At 35.7% G+C, this 12684-nt stretch overlaps 2 long non-coding RNA genes across 6 annotated transcripts in view; one reads left to right on the top strand and one right to left on the bottom strand.

Annotated features, from left to right (window-relative positions):
- LOC117197109 (uncharacterized) overlaps positions 1 to 4713 on the bottom strand; it is a 200455-nt gene extending 195742 nt beyond the window's left edge. Inside the window, exon 1 of one of the 2 annotated variants that reach the window (XR_004477624.2) lies at positions 4546 to 4713. This is a non-coding gene — a long non-coding RNA (uncharacterized LOC117197109). The remainder of the gene's footprint in view (positions 1 to 4545) is intronic. The other variant, XR_004477628.2, reaches the window with a different exon arrangement.
- A 258-nt stretch (positions 4714 to 4971) lies between these two features.
- Positions 4972 to 12684, top strand: part of LOC117197091 (uncharacterized) — a 34236-nt gene continuing 26523 nt past the window's right edge. For 2 of the 4 annotated variants that reach the window (XR_004477608.2, XR_004477611.2), the window contains exon 1: positions 4972 to 5182. This is a non-coding gene — a long non-coding RNA (uncharacterized LOC117197091). The remainder of the gene's footprint in view (positions 5183 to 12684) is intronic. The other 2 variants (XR_004477599.2, XR_004477592.2) reach the window with 2 other exon arrangements.

Raw genomic sequence — 12684 nt, 5'->3', positions numbered from 1 at the left:
CCAAGAGCTCTTCCAAATCTAAACAAAATTATTGGATTTGATTCAAGCAAAAAGTCTGTTCATTCCCAAACTGTGTGAACCAATCCCCAGAACTCAGAGCAAAATGGTTCTGGTTCTTTTTAATTAGGAGTCTCTTTTTGATGCCTGTGTCATGTAACAGCAGGGGCCTAAGGAATACTTCCCTTGTTAGTCATTAAAGCTGAAAGCTACAAAGCATTCATAAAACTCAGACTCTAGCCCTCAACAATCATCAATCTCTAAATCTAATAAACTTTCTAACCAGAGTCTTCATTGCCAGGATAATGAGTGACCAGCATACACTAAATGAATCAGGGTTCTTTGTCTGGCAACACATTGATTCTGATAGATGGAAAAGGCCAGCACGGAAGAGACCCTTGGGGGAGTTGTTGAGAAGTTAACAGTATTGCCTATTGAACACCATTCATCTACACATACTGTGAAAGGTCTGAGAAATCATGTTATTCTTCTCATGTGCTCATTCCAGTGTACACAATTAATTGAATGTAGAAGGTCTTCAGGGATCTGAATCCCTGGTCTTTTTAACATTCTATGTACCACCTAGACAAAATGGAGTACAAGGAAGAATGACTCCTTCTGTGTGCCTAAGGAGAATGCAAAAAGCATGTATTCATAGCTGCCCTTATGTGGTACTACATTTGGATTGGAAATTAGAATTATTTCCTATTGCCTTCTTATTTCTTTAAATACAGGGTACAGAATGGAAAAAAAGGGCAATAGAAGTGAAACAAGCTATTTGCCAACAGATAGAAACAACTTCACTTGTATCACACCTTAATTATTAGTATAATTTACCTTTTGCCATTTCAGTGCCATTTTTACCCTATACTGTGACAGCTGGAAAGAATCATCTTCTAGATATCAGGCTATTGTCAATCAGGGGAAATTATTCCCCAAAGACAATGTAAGAGTGTTCAACTCTACCAACTTTTGCAAACTAGCATAGGGAACTTTCCAGTCACTTCAAGTAGAACTCTACCACTATCCCCAGTCCTCTTGAGCATTAACAGGAATGCAGTGTTAGCAGGTAGGAGGCCCCTCCCCCTGTCCTCCACTCACAGCCTGCCCCAGCCACGCAATGATGCCCCATTACTACTACTGGGTGTAAATACCCTTCCTTAGGCTCCTGTGGAAGAGGAAAGGGAAGTGTCCTGTCCAGTAAGTCCACTGCTACTGCAGCCCTTGGTGAAGGACAATGGGAAAGGCTTTCTTGCGCCTGGAGACAGAGCTGGGGGATGGAGAATGTTTGACTGGGGGACTAAATGAGTTGTGGGTTGAAATATGTATTATCCCAAAAGAGGCAAGATAATAATATGCAAGGAAGATAGGAAAACAATACAGTGTTTTGTATATGCTAATAGTACCTACTGTTTTATGATCACCACAGGTAGTGCAAACTTCCACAGATGACATATAAAATAAGCCAATTTTTCAGGAAATACCAACACAGGTGGGAACTGATTTTGAAATGAAAGGTAAGAAAAAAATAATAAAATGCTCTTAAATTTTTCCAAGTTTTTAATAATTGTATTTTATTAAATTAAGAATATTTCTTCAGCAAAAAAAATTATTTTTATCAAGCTTTTAATGGGTAAACACTAAACTAAGTATTCTCGAAATAATCTGAGATGTGAGCAAAAATGTATTCACAAAGAAGTGTTAACTTCAGATTAATTTATACTAGTAAAAAACATGAAACGTTTTAATGTCCAAACCATTGCTGATTAAGAACATGATGTATTTCAATATTATGGAATAATATGTAGCCATTAACATGTTGTTCACAAGGTTTTTGATTTATATGGGAAAAGTAGTGTGAAATAGAAAACTCAATATGTTTGATGAGAGTCAAGTTATTCTGCTGGAGAGAGTGGGAGAACTTGTTTTCTTTCTCTCATGGAATAAGATTGAGAAGGGAAGGGAGGAAAAGTAGTAGGAGATAGAGCCAAATAACATAAGGAAATCACCCAGAAACTTTAAAGAATAAGAATTTCTAATAGTCAATTTTAGGATTTACTTTAGCTTCGCCGAAGTAAACTCGGTTTGGTCCTCTAAGACCTTCACTTAGAGTCTCACACAAGCAAAGTCCTTATAAGAGAAGGGTATTTGGGAGAAACACAAAGATAGATACTGATTTCACCTATGGGTCGAAGCTCGGATAGGTACAAAGAAGAACTTCAAATGAGAATCTGCTGAAGGTGGTAAGCTGGAGCCTGAAGTGACCATGACACTTGGTAGGGGCCCCAGGCTTTCCAAAGAGCATGTGATCCAAAACCTTACAGTTAGCAAGTGGCAGAACCAAATCCACGCATGCTCTTAATATAATGGTTGCCTTTTTTTCTACTCAATCGTGCATCTGTGAGCTTTCCAAATCATTTTTTAATGGAAATGATTTATTTGATAATTAGGAAAAAGGGCAGTAAAGAATTGAAATGAAGATGTTTCAGTACCACATGAAAGGACTGTTGAAGCTGTCCAAAGACACTTGGGTAACATCCATGCCTGAAGATCAAATGGCAGATAGCATATCACTTGGTTGGAAAGGGAACCCAAATGTGGGTAAGCAAAGAAAAGACAATTTAGACCAAAGAAAAGACAATTTAGACCAAGGAAAGAAAAGTCAGCATCAGAGAAATCAAGCAGAACATGGCTGGGTATTTTAAAGGAACAGTAAAGTCTGGGAAATACAGAAGATGTTGTAGTTGATCAAATGGTACAGCCAGTTGGTAATAATAATCATGGAGCATGTACTGAGAAAGGCCCTGTGATAAATGCTTTATGTGTATTGTTTCATTTAAATATCTCAATAAATCTGAGATAAATGCTATGGTTATCACTATTTTAATTTTTTTAAAAAAGAGGTACACAAGGATTAAATAACCTAAGCAAAGTTACTCAGATATTAAGTGGTATAGCAGGATTTGAACCCAGATAGTCCAACTCTAGATCCGCAAAAAACAACAATAATGACTTACTATGTGCCGGGCACTGTGTTAGAGGTCTCACGTGGATTACCTATATAATCCACAAAACAACCTATTGAGATAAGTACTATTATTATTTACATTTATGGGCAGTAAAACCAGGTCATCCTGGCTTATGGGAAAAGGTAACTTAACTGGTTCATAATTTATCGTAATTTATGGTGCAATGATTCTTTTTATTCTCCCATTTGAATATAAACTTTGAGTCCCATGGACAAAAGGCACACTATCATCATCATAAATCTGTTTATTTGTATAATTATGTATTTATTCATTTAGAGGACATTGTGTAATAACCAGATGTTAGTGTTTTCCACGGTAAAAACATGAAGGTAATTTTTAGGCAGGAAATGTATTTCAGCACATCATACTTGCTTAGATATACCTGCATCATTTTGTGAATTACTTATGTGCTTATTATGGTTCATGGTTGCTATCAGTAGTTATGGCTCAAGTGATCTCAACAGATTTTAATATTAGCTGACATAAAGCATCATTAAAGTGATACATTTTGTAGAGTTGGAGGTAATATGAGGAGAATGGAAAAGAAGGAAAGAAAAATGAAAAAAGGAGAACATTTTAAAAATTATGTTTCCAAAGTCTAAGCTCTTGGGAATACCTGAAGGTTGGTCTGTGCTGCTGTACTTCATTTGACTATAGCACCCCCTGGTGAACAACATTAATATTTCATAATTTTCTCCAAATAGCATATGCTGCAAAATCGACAAGTGGCTTTTAGAAGTAGCTCCTTTGGTGTCTTTTTTCACTTTTGGTTAAGGAAGCATGTGCCCAAACTGAATTTAATTCATTTCAGAAGCTGTTCCAATACGAAAGTGAGTTTTATGTAACATGCAAATTTACTTCCAGAAACAAATAAGAATTAGGGGGACTTGAGTACCTTGGATTAATCACATTAGTTGCAGAGCATACTAATTTAGAAGAAGCAAAAGGCTGAAAATTTTATCTACAAAGTACAACAAAAATTATTTTCTTCATTTGCATACATAAATTGCAAATTTTCACTGGGCTTAAGCACATAAATGTACTCACACACTTTGCTCCCCTACCTCTTTTAGATCTTTACTCATATGTCACTTTCTCAGTGATGTTTTTATTGATCATCTTATTTGTAAACGTAGACTCCAATACCCTACACTCCCTATGCCTTTCTCTGCTTCATTTTTCACCACAGTTAGGATGGCCAAATAAATTTTTGTCCAAATCAAGATACTTTTGAGAGTGGAAAATGATGCTATTAATATTTACATGGGGACAAATAGGCAATGGGTACACTGTAACAAGGTCACCTCACCCATAGTACTTATCATCTTCTAATGTATTATATATTTTACTTTTTATTTTCTTTCTTTTCTTGGTAAAAACTCACAATGAGCAGGGAGTTTTGCCTGTTTGGTTTTTCTCTCTTTTTTTTTTTTTTTTCTTATTGCTCTAACTTCAGTGCCTAAAATAATGTTCATAATAGGTGCTCCATAGTATTGGCTGAATAAATGAACATGCTTACCTGCTGTGGTCATTCAAAATGGCTGCAAGTCCTTGGTCACTTATTTCATTGAGAGGTAGCACTTATTTCTCCATTCCTTGAATCTAGGCCGGATCTCTGACTACCTCAACCAATAGAACGTGGTAGAAATGCGCTGTGACAATTCCAGACCTGGCCTTTAAGAGGACTGGCAGGGCTTCCCTGGTGGCACAGTGGTTGAGAGTCCACCTGCCGATGCAGGGGACACGGGTTCGTGCCCTGGTCCAGGAAGATCCCACATGCCGCAGAGCGGCTAGGCCCATAAGCCATGGCCGCTGAGCCAGCATGTCCGGAGCCTGTGCTCCGCAACGAGAGAGGCCACGACAGTGAGAGGCCCACATAACGCAAAAAAAAAAAAAAAAAAAAAAGAGGACTGGCAGTTCTTGTTTTCTGACTCAGAGCATTAATTCTTGTTCTTGGCATGCTTCCTTTTGCAATCCAGCCACAATGCTGTGAGGAGCCCAGGATATTCGGGTAGACCAGCCCCGCTGAGCTTTCAGCCTACAGCCAGGATCAATGACCAAGTTTTGAGTGAGCCATCTTGTCTATTCCAGCCCATTTGAATCCTCAGGTGACTGCAGTCCTAGCCAACATCATGTGGAGCAGTAGAACTGATCAGGTAAGTCCTAAAGAAATAAAACAGTTGCTGTTATTAAGTCACTAAGTTTTGGATGGTTTGTTATGCAGCGCAGTAGATAATTGAAACATCTGCTATATCTATGCTGAGCACCACCAGGAAGGACACAAAATGAGTAGGAAAAGATTGATCTTAAGGAACTATGAGTTTAAAGGAAGAAAAAACTCACTTATATGAATACTGTTTTCTTGTAAGTTGATTACTGCTATAAAAAGCCAAAAGTAACCTGGAAGTTTGTAGGAAGGATGTGTTCAAGGAGAGTTTAGGGAAGTAAAGACAATTCATTCAGTTGGTGAAGAGTGAGGAGATTATCACTAGATAGAATTTAACAGTTAGAGGTGAGGGGCAGAGTTAGTGGTGGAAGCAGAGCTAATAGCATGAGCACAGAGGTTAAAGAAGCATGAATAGCTATTCATCTAACAGCAAGAAATTTAGTTTGACCAGGGGACGGGATCTATGAAGAGAAAGGAAAGGCAGAAAGGATGATTAGAAATAGGTCATGGTGCCTTAAATGTTGTGCCAGTAGTTGGATTTCTTTCATGGTCAGAAGTCAGATGATTTGTTTCTTAACATCTACTGTTTTCCATCACTGATTATATAAACATTATGTGTAATCACTGTAAGTGGAAACTTTTTTTTATAAGTATAAAGAAGAAAATAAAATCACTTCAGATTTCTCTTCCCAGAGTTAATCACTGTTAATCTTTTGTTCTTGTGTTTCCTCTACACATTACTAGAGTTGGGATATGGAAGACAGAAACAGATTGTATCCTCACTCTTTCACTAACATTCATTTCATGATTACCCACCTAATTAAGGATTCTCTGAAAATAGAGTCAATATTTACATAAAATTTATTGTATGAAAATATCAAAATTTCTTTAGTTCATATCCTGCTAGTAAATATTTATGTTGTTTTCAAATTTAGATTTAGCTATTATCAAAATGAACACCAGTTGTGCATTTACCCAAATGTACTTGGGATACTGTCTTTGGCCTATACTTAAGGATTTTATAAGAAATGGTCTTATGAAATATTGCTATAGCTGTTGTGTCCTGAATGTTTGTGTCCCTCCAAAATTCGTATGTTAAGCCCCAACCTCCCAGTATGACTATATTTGTAGACAAAGCCTGTTAGAAGATGGTAAATGTTAAATGAGGTCATAAGGGTAGGACCCTAATCCAATAGTGACCCTAAAAGAAGAGGAAGAGACACCAGAACTCTCGCTAAGAGAGGACACAGCAAGAAGGCAGCCCTGCGTAAGCCAGGAAGAGAATCTTCCCCTGGAACTGAATCAGCACCTTCATCTTGGACTTCCCACCCTCCATAACTGAGAAATAAATTCCTGTTGTTTAAGCCACCCAGTATGTTGCATTTTGTTATGGCATCCAGAGAAGACTAAGACAGCTGGCATAAATATTTGGCTGAGAACATTGTTAATTACATTGTACAGTTCATATTTAAGAAGAAAAAACTACTTTTGTAATGAGAAAATATTTTTTTTATTATTTCATGGACATTTAATTGAACAGGAATCCTAATGCTCAATTTGCTTTGTTTGCGTGAAATCTTATAGCCAGATATGTGGCTCTTTTCTGTTTGCCCCAATTTTCTTATTTATTATTTAATATTTAGTTATAGTATATATATTTTTATAGATAACATTAATCGTGTTTTGGAATAGGCAGTTTGCAAATAAATAAACAGATGAAATTAAGTGAACATTATTTCAGCCACTTAGCAATCATTAAATTCAAAAAGTAGTGATATAATGGAGCTAAGCATTATGCAAATTATTGAAACAGAATCATTATGTGAATTGACAGATAAATATATCTGTATTTTTCATATCTAAATGTATATGGTAGGATAGTTACAGAAATCATAAGAAATTGCATATTTATTTAGTTAGGGACAAACTAAGGAAACACACTTACTTTCCCAAGTCATAGCCAGACAAGGAAATGAGATTTCAAAAATTCCTTGAATAAAGAAAGGAGTTTAATAATTTAAGGAAAGGCAAATGCTGCCTTCATAACTTTCATTGAAAGAGAAGACTGAGATGCAGCAGGGAGGGTACTAACTGAACAGGACTCTAAAGGAGACCCATGTTAAATAAAATAGATGATATAAACACTTCTAATTTGATCTTTATTGCAGGTATGATATACCTTAATGCAGAATAAATAATCTAATTAATTTTTTCACATGTCTCTAAAATGGCATCATACTAATGATATGCAACTGTATGGAATACATGACTTCCTGAGAAGAAGTGCAAGAGTTTTCTCTAAAAATATTACTATGTTTTAAGAGGTTCAATTAGTCACACAACATATCTGATCAGTTTTGTAGGTTTGAGGAGCTTTTAGGGCTAAGTGAATGATTGCAAAGTGGGAATAATTTGGCAAGAGCAGAACAGTACTTTGAAAATTTCAACCAGTAAAAGATAAATGCAAAATCTGTCTGGATATCATCTGTAATACAACAGAAGAGGAAGAAGTTTTTAAAGGATTACAGCTCTTTAAATTTTAAGGGGAAATGTATAATGCATACAAAATGTCATTTTCCAGGAAGCAAGATCCTCAATTCAACCAATACTTCCAAATTTATATAAATACCTCCTTTTCTCTGAAAATATCTAGTGAAAAATTAACTAGAAACAGTGAAGTGTATTTTTAATAGTTATGTCTGAAATTAGTGAAACAGGAGAAAGAAAAGAGGGTTAGTCAATATAGCAAATGGTATTTCCTATCAGATCCATGTGGCACAGTGGAAAGAACGTGGCTTTGAGAACCAGATGTCCTGGCTTCAATCCTTACCTCTATGATCCATGAAATATGCAAAGCTGTATACACATATACATTTCTATATACATGCACTTTCTAATCCTTAACAACGTTAGCTCATGTTATGAATGAGGAGACTGACAGGGCTTATTAATTTGTATGAGATCACAAAGCAGCTAAGTGACTGAATTTGAATTCTGGTACAATTTACTCCAAAGTCTGCATTCTTTCCACTCCACAGAAAAAGGGGTGAATAGTTGCAAAACCTGTGAAGAGTCTGAGATTTTAGCCTTTCTCAGTTTTCACACATGCTAGCAGAAGACATGATACTCCTGGGTCAAAGACAAAGAGCTTTTTCACTCACAGCACAGCAAGAAACATGAGTTTCATGTTTAAGTCAGTTCTCCCCCCACCCCCAAACACCATAGGGCAGTTTAGAGAGGCCCTGGTGGATGCTGGGCAGACAGTTGGGTTTGTTGAACCTCGAGTTCAGGAAAATATTGTCTTAAAAAGAGTGATGCCAGATAACAGTGTCATTGTTTGTCCAAGAGGGAGATAAAATTTTTACTATCCTGTTCAGGACACAAATCTGCCCTCTACCTCTACAGGGTATATTGAGACTCTATCTTCCTAGACTGTTTGATATACAAACAACCTTTAAAAGATAGCGTGGAACAAAAGCTGTCACAGTCATATAGAAATGCTATGAAGAATTGCCCCCCAGCAACGGTATCTGAGGAAAAAATCTAAATAAAATAGATTGTGAGGTTTACTGGACAGTCTGACAAAAGCCCAAAGAGGTGTGATGAAGTTGTACGTGGTGCATGTTTGCATATATTCATATCTAAGTCTGATTCAAATGCAGTCCTTGGGGTCTGGGGTCCATGTCATCAGCCCATTCACAACAGGACATAAGGCAGAGATGATTGGGAGAAAGGAAAAGACTAGCATCTTGGTGAAGAAGATTAGCAAAATTAGGTAAGATGTAAGGGCTCCAGTCAAGGAGAGTATGCTTGGGGCAGAAATTTATCCTAGACAGAAAAATCTAAGCAGAAAATCAGTTGTATGAATTAAGTCCATCTGTAAGGACAAGCTCCATTCAACTTACTGAGCACTCAGGAAGTTAGTGTCTCCGGAGCAGGGGCAGATTTGTTTCCTGACCAGAATAATAAAGGTAATGTCTCCCTCTGGGGCAAAGATTGTGCAGTTTAGTTTGAAGCCCCAGATAATAGCAGGAATAATTCCAGGCTTGGTGGATTTATAAGTTTTAATGCACTTCTTGCTCAGATTAGAATTAGCTTGCTAGCTGGGCAGGGCTGTGCTTGTTGATGAAAGGGTTTCCAGAGGACAGAGACTGAGAGAGGTAGAAATTGACAGAGAGAAGAGATAAAGAGCAAAGCTGGGAGGTCACTTTTTCAAAGAGATAGTAAATGATCAAGTGAAATGTCAACAGCGAAAAAACATGTGCCTTTCTGCACAAGCTAAACTGCTGCAATCTTTGCCCAGGAATTAGAAGTGAAATGTCAAGCTAGCTTAATAGCAGATCCTACATGATAGCAGAGCCAAAGGATTAGAATTTGCAGAGAAAATGTCCCCTCCTATTTAAAAGAAAACATTATTAAACAACTCAATTAAATTAGATCCAAACCAGTTTGAAATCAAAGACATTACCGTTTTCTTGTTAAATCCCTAGTCATTAGATAGCTAAACACTTGCATGGTCTTAGGAAAGCTGTTTTAAGGCACTGTATTATTTGGGAGAATATCATCTTTATGCATTTGCACTCCGGCAAGTCATCTCAGAGTCCGTTATATTCGAATCCTGTAATCATTTCTTATAAAAAGGTAATATCATCTGCCATATTATATTGCACTCATTTCCATAATAAAAGTTATAGTTAAATCTGATAACATCACTATTTAAAGGAAATGTATAAATATATATACATATATATATAATTCCAATAAATTTCTAAGAATAACTTTAAGAATAAGCTAAGGGACATCATTTTCATCTACTTATGAGTCATTGTATTCTCTCGCTTTAATTTAAAGTTTTGATCATAATAAACTTTTTCCAGGTCTGAGATAGCAGGAGCAATAACGGCTTCTCTTCAAACTTTGTGTGGAACAGAGAATAATTCTCATTTAACTTCATAAAATTGATATAACAAGTGAGAAAAGATTATTTTTGATTCAAGTAACTTTAACTTTTTCATGTTTAATAATCATGCTTGCATAGAAAAACATATAAAAGAGAGAGAAATAAAAATGAAGAAAAATGTCCATTTTCTCGGCTATAATTTGTTGCCTAAAAAACTGAAATTATTTTAATTAAATACACTAATATAGTTTGGAAAGAAATTTAAAAATTAAATATATTTATTTCCAAACTTTTAGTAGAATTAAAGAGATTTCCTATACTAGTCTGCTTTAAAGATCACAAATGTAAACATTTCATTTTAAAACTTATCATATATGGAAAATTATTCATGTAAGATACTTCAAGGGCTATTGTCAGTTTCCTGGGTTTTTTTGCCCTAAATCTACTGTACAAGTGCAAAGAAAAGACAGGTTTTAATTACTTTTTTAGGATTGTTTCAGTTTATATATATATATATATATATTCAATGAGAATAAATGTTGGCAAGGATGTGAAGAAAAGGGAACTCTTACACACTTTTGGTGGGAATGTAAATTGGCACAGCCATTATGGAAAACAGTAGTATGGCAGTTCCTCAAAAAATTAAAAATAGAACTACTATATATTCCAGAAATCCTACTCCTGGATATATATCCAAAGGAAATGAAATCAGTACCTCAAAGAGATATCTGCCTTCCCATGTTCATTGTAGTATTATTCACAACAGCCAGTACTATATGGTAACAACCTAAATGTCCTCTGATGGATGAATGGATAAAGAAAATGTGGTATAGATATAAAATGGAATATTACTCAGCTATAAAAAAAAAAGGAGATCCTGCCATTTGTGACAACATGGATGAAACTGCAGGGCCTTACGCTAAATAAAATGTGAGACAGAAAAAAGATGAATACTGTATGGTATCACTTATATGTGGAATCTAAAAAAAATAATAAAGAAAAGAAAAAGCAAATTTCATAGAAACATAAGGGTGATTGCCAGGGCCTGGGAGCAAGGGGAAATGGGGAAATGTAGGTCAAAGGGTATAAAGTTTCAATTACAAGACAAATAAGTTCTGAGAATCTAATGTACAGTCTGCTGGTGACTAGTAAATAATATTATAGTTAATAGATAATATATTAGCTATAAGAATATAGATAATAATATTGTATACTTGAAAGTTGCTGATGACAGATCTTAAATATTCTCATCACACAAAAAATAGTTAACTACATGAAGTGATGGATATGTTAATTACCTTGATTTTAGTAATCATCCCATGATGTATACGTATATAAATCATCACATTTTACATATACATTTGTCAATTATTCCTCAATAAAACTGGAGGGGGAGTTCTCTAATTAATAAAAGAAATGTGACCTTTACTGTCAAGACGTTTTCTTGAAAAATCGTGATAGGTTTGGAAGTATTTTATAATCTCAGTATTACATTTATCACTTATTCTTAACATACCTGGAGTGAGAAAGTCAATGTAAGGCATACAGGAGACAAAAGTAAGTAGGTCTACTGAAAATATTAAATACCACAGCTTTTAGTTAGCACAATTTAAGTTATGAATTTATGGTGCCAAGAATATAATGAGATTATCTGGGGAAATTAACTCAGGTCAAAGAAAACTATCTTTAATGATCTACAAGGAAGAGAATATCTCTGCAAGTGTGGAAAGTCCTTAAGTCTAAACCAAATGTTCTAAACCATCAAATTGCAAAATGCTGGAAATGTTGGACCTAAAAGTTATTATTACTCTTCTAAATTGGAAGAATATAAATATGTCAAAGGGATACAAGTGTTTTTGAGTCTCTGAGATAGGATATTAGAATAGAACAGCCCAAGTCACAGATATATGATTCCTGGGCTTGACTTTTCCCAGCTGAAAAGATTAGAGAAGTAGAAAAAAAAAGAAAAACTCAAGGTTATATTGTTAATAAAACATGGGTAAATAATTAGATTTTAGCCCTAAAACTAATGAGTGCTTGACTCACTACTTCCTCCCACAAACTAAGAACTTTACCTTGAGCAGGTAATTTTTAACATTTAAAAAAATATTAAGCAATAATTAAATAATTTCATCTACCAATTTAATAATGAAAATCTTTATTTTCAATATATAAGGGGAAAATTATGCAGCATGTTACAAAAGAGACTAGACTTTATCTTCTAAAATCTTAATATGAAAACATCTTATCTATCCAATACACTAAAATCATAGGAAGAAAACCAGAAAGAGAGTAAGCATTTTTTTAAAAGAATTATACTGGGGGGCTTCCCTGGTGGCGCAGTGGTTGAGAATCTGCCTGCTAATTCAGGGGACACGGGTTTGAGCCCTGGTCTGGGAGGATCCCACATGCCGCGGAGCAACTAGGCCCATGAGCCACAACTACTGAGACTGCGCGTTTGGAGCCTGTGCTCCGCAACAAGAGAGGCCACGATGGTGAGAGGCCCGCGCACCGCGATGAAGAGTGGCCCCCACTTGCCACAACTAGAGAAAGCCCTCGCACAGAAACAAAGACCCAACACAGCAAAAATA

The sequence above is a fragment of the Orcinus orca genome, chromosome 12 (genome assembly GCF_937001465.1).
Source record: "Orcinus orca chromosome 12, mOrcOrc1.1, whole genome shotgun sequence".
NCBI classification, from domain to species: Eukaryota; Metazoa; Chordata; class Mammalia; order Artiodactyla; family Delphinidae; genus Orcinus; species Orcinus orca.
This window is presented reverse-complemented; position numbering and strand designations above follow the sequence as displayed.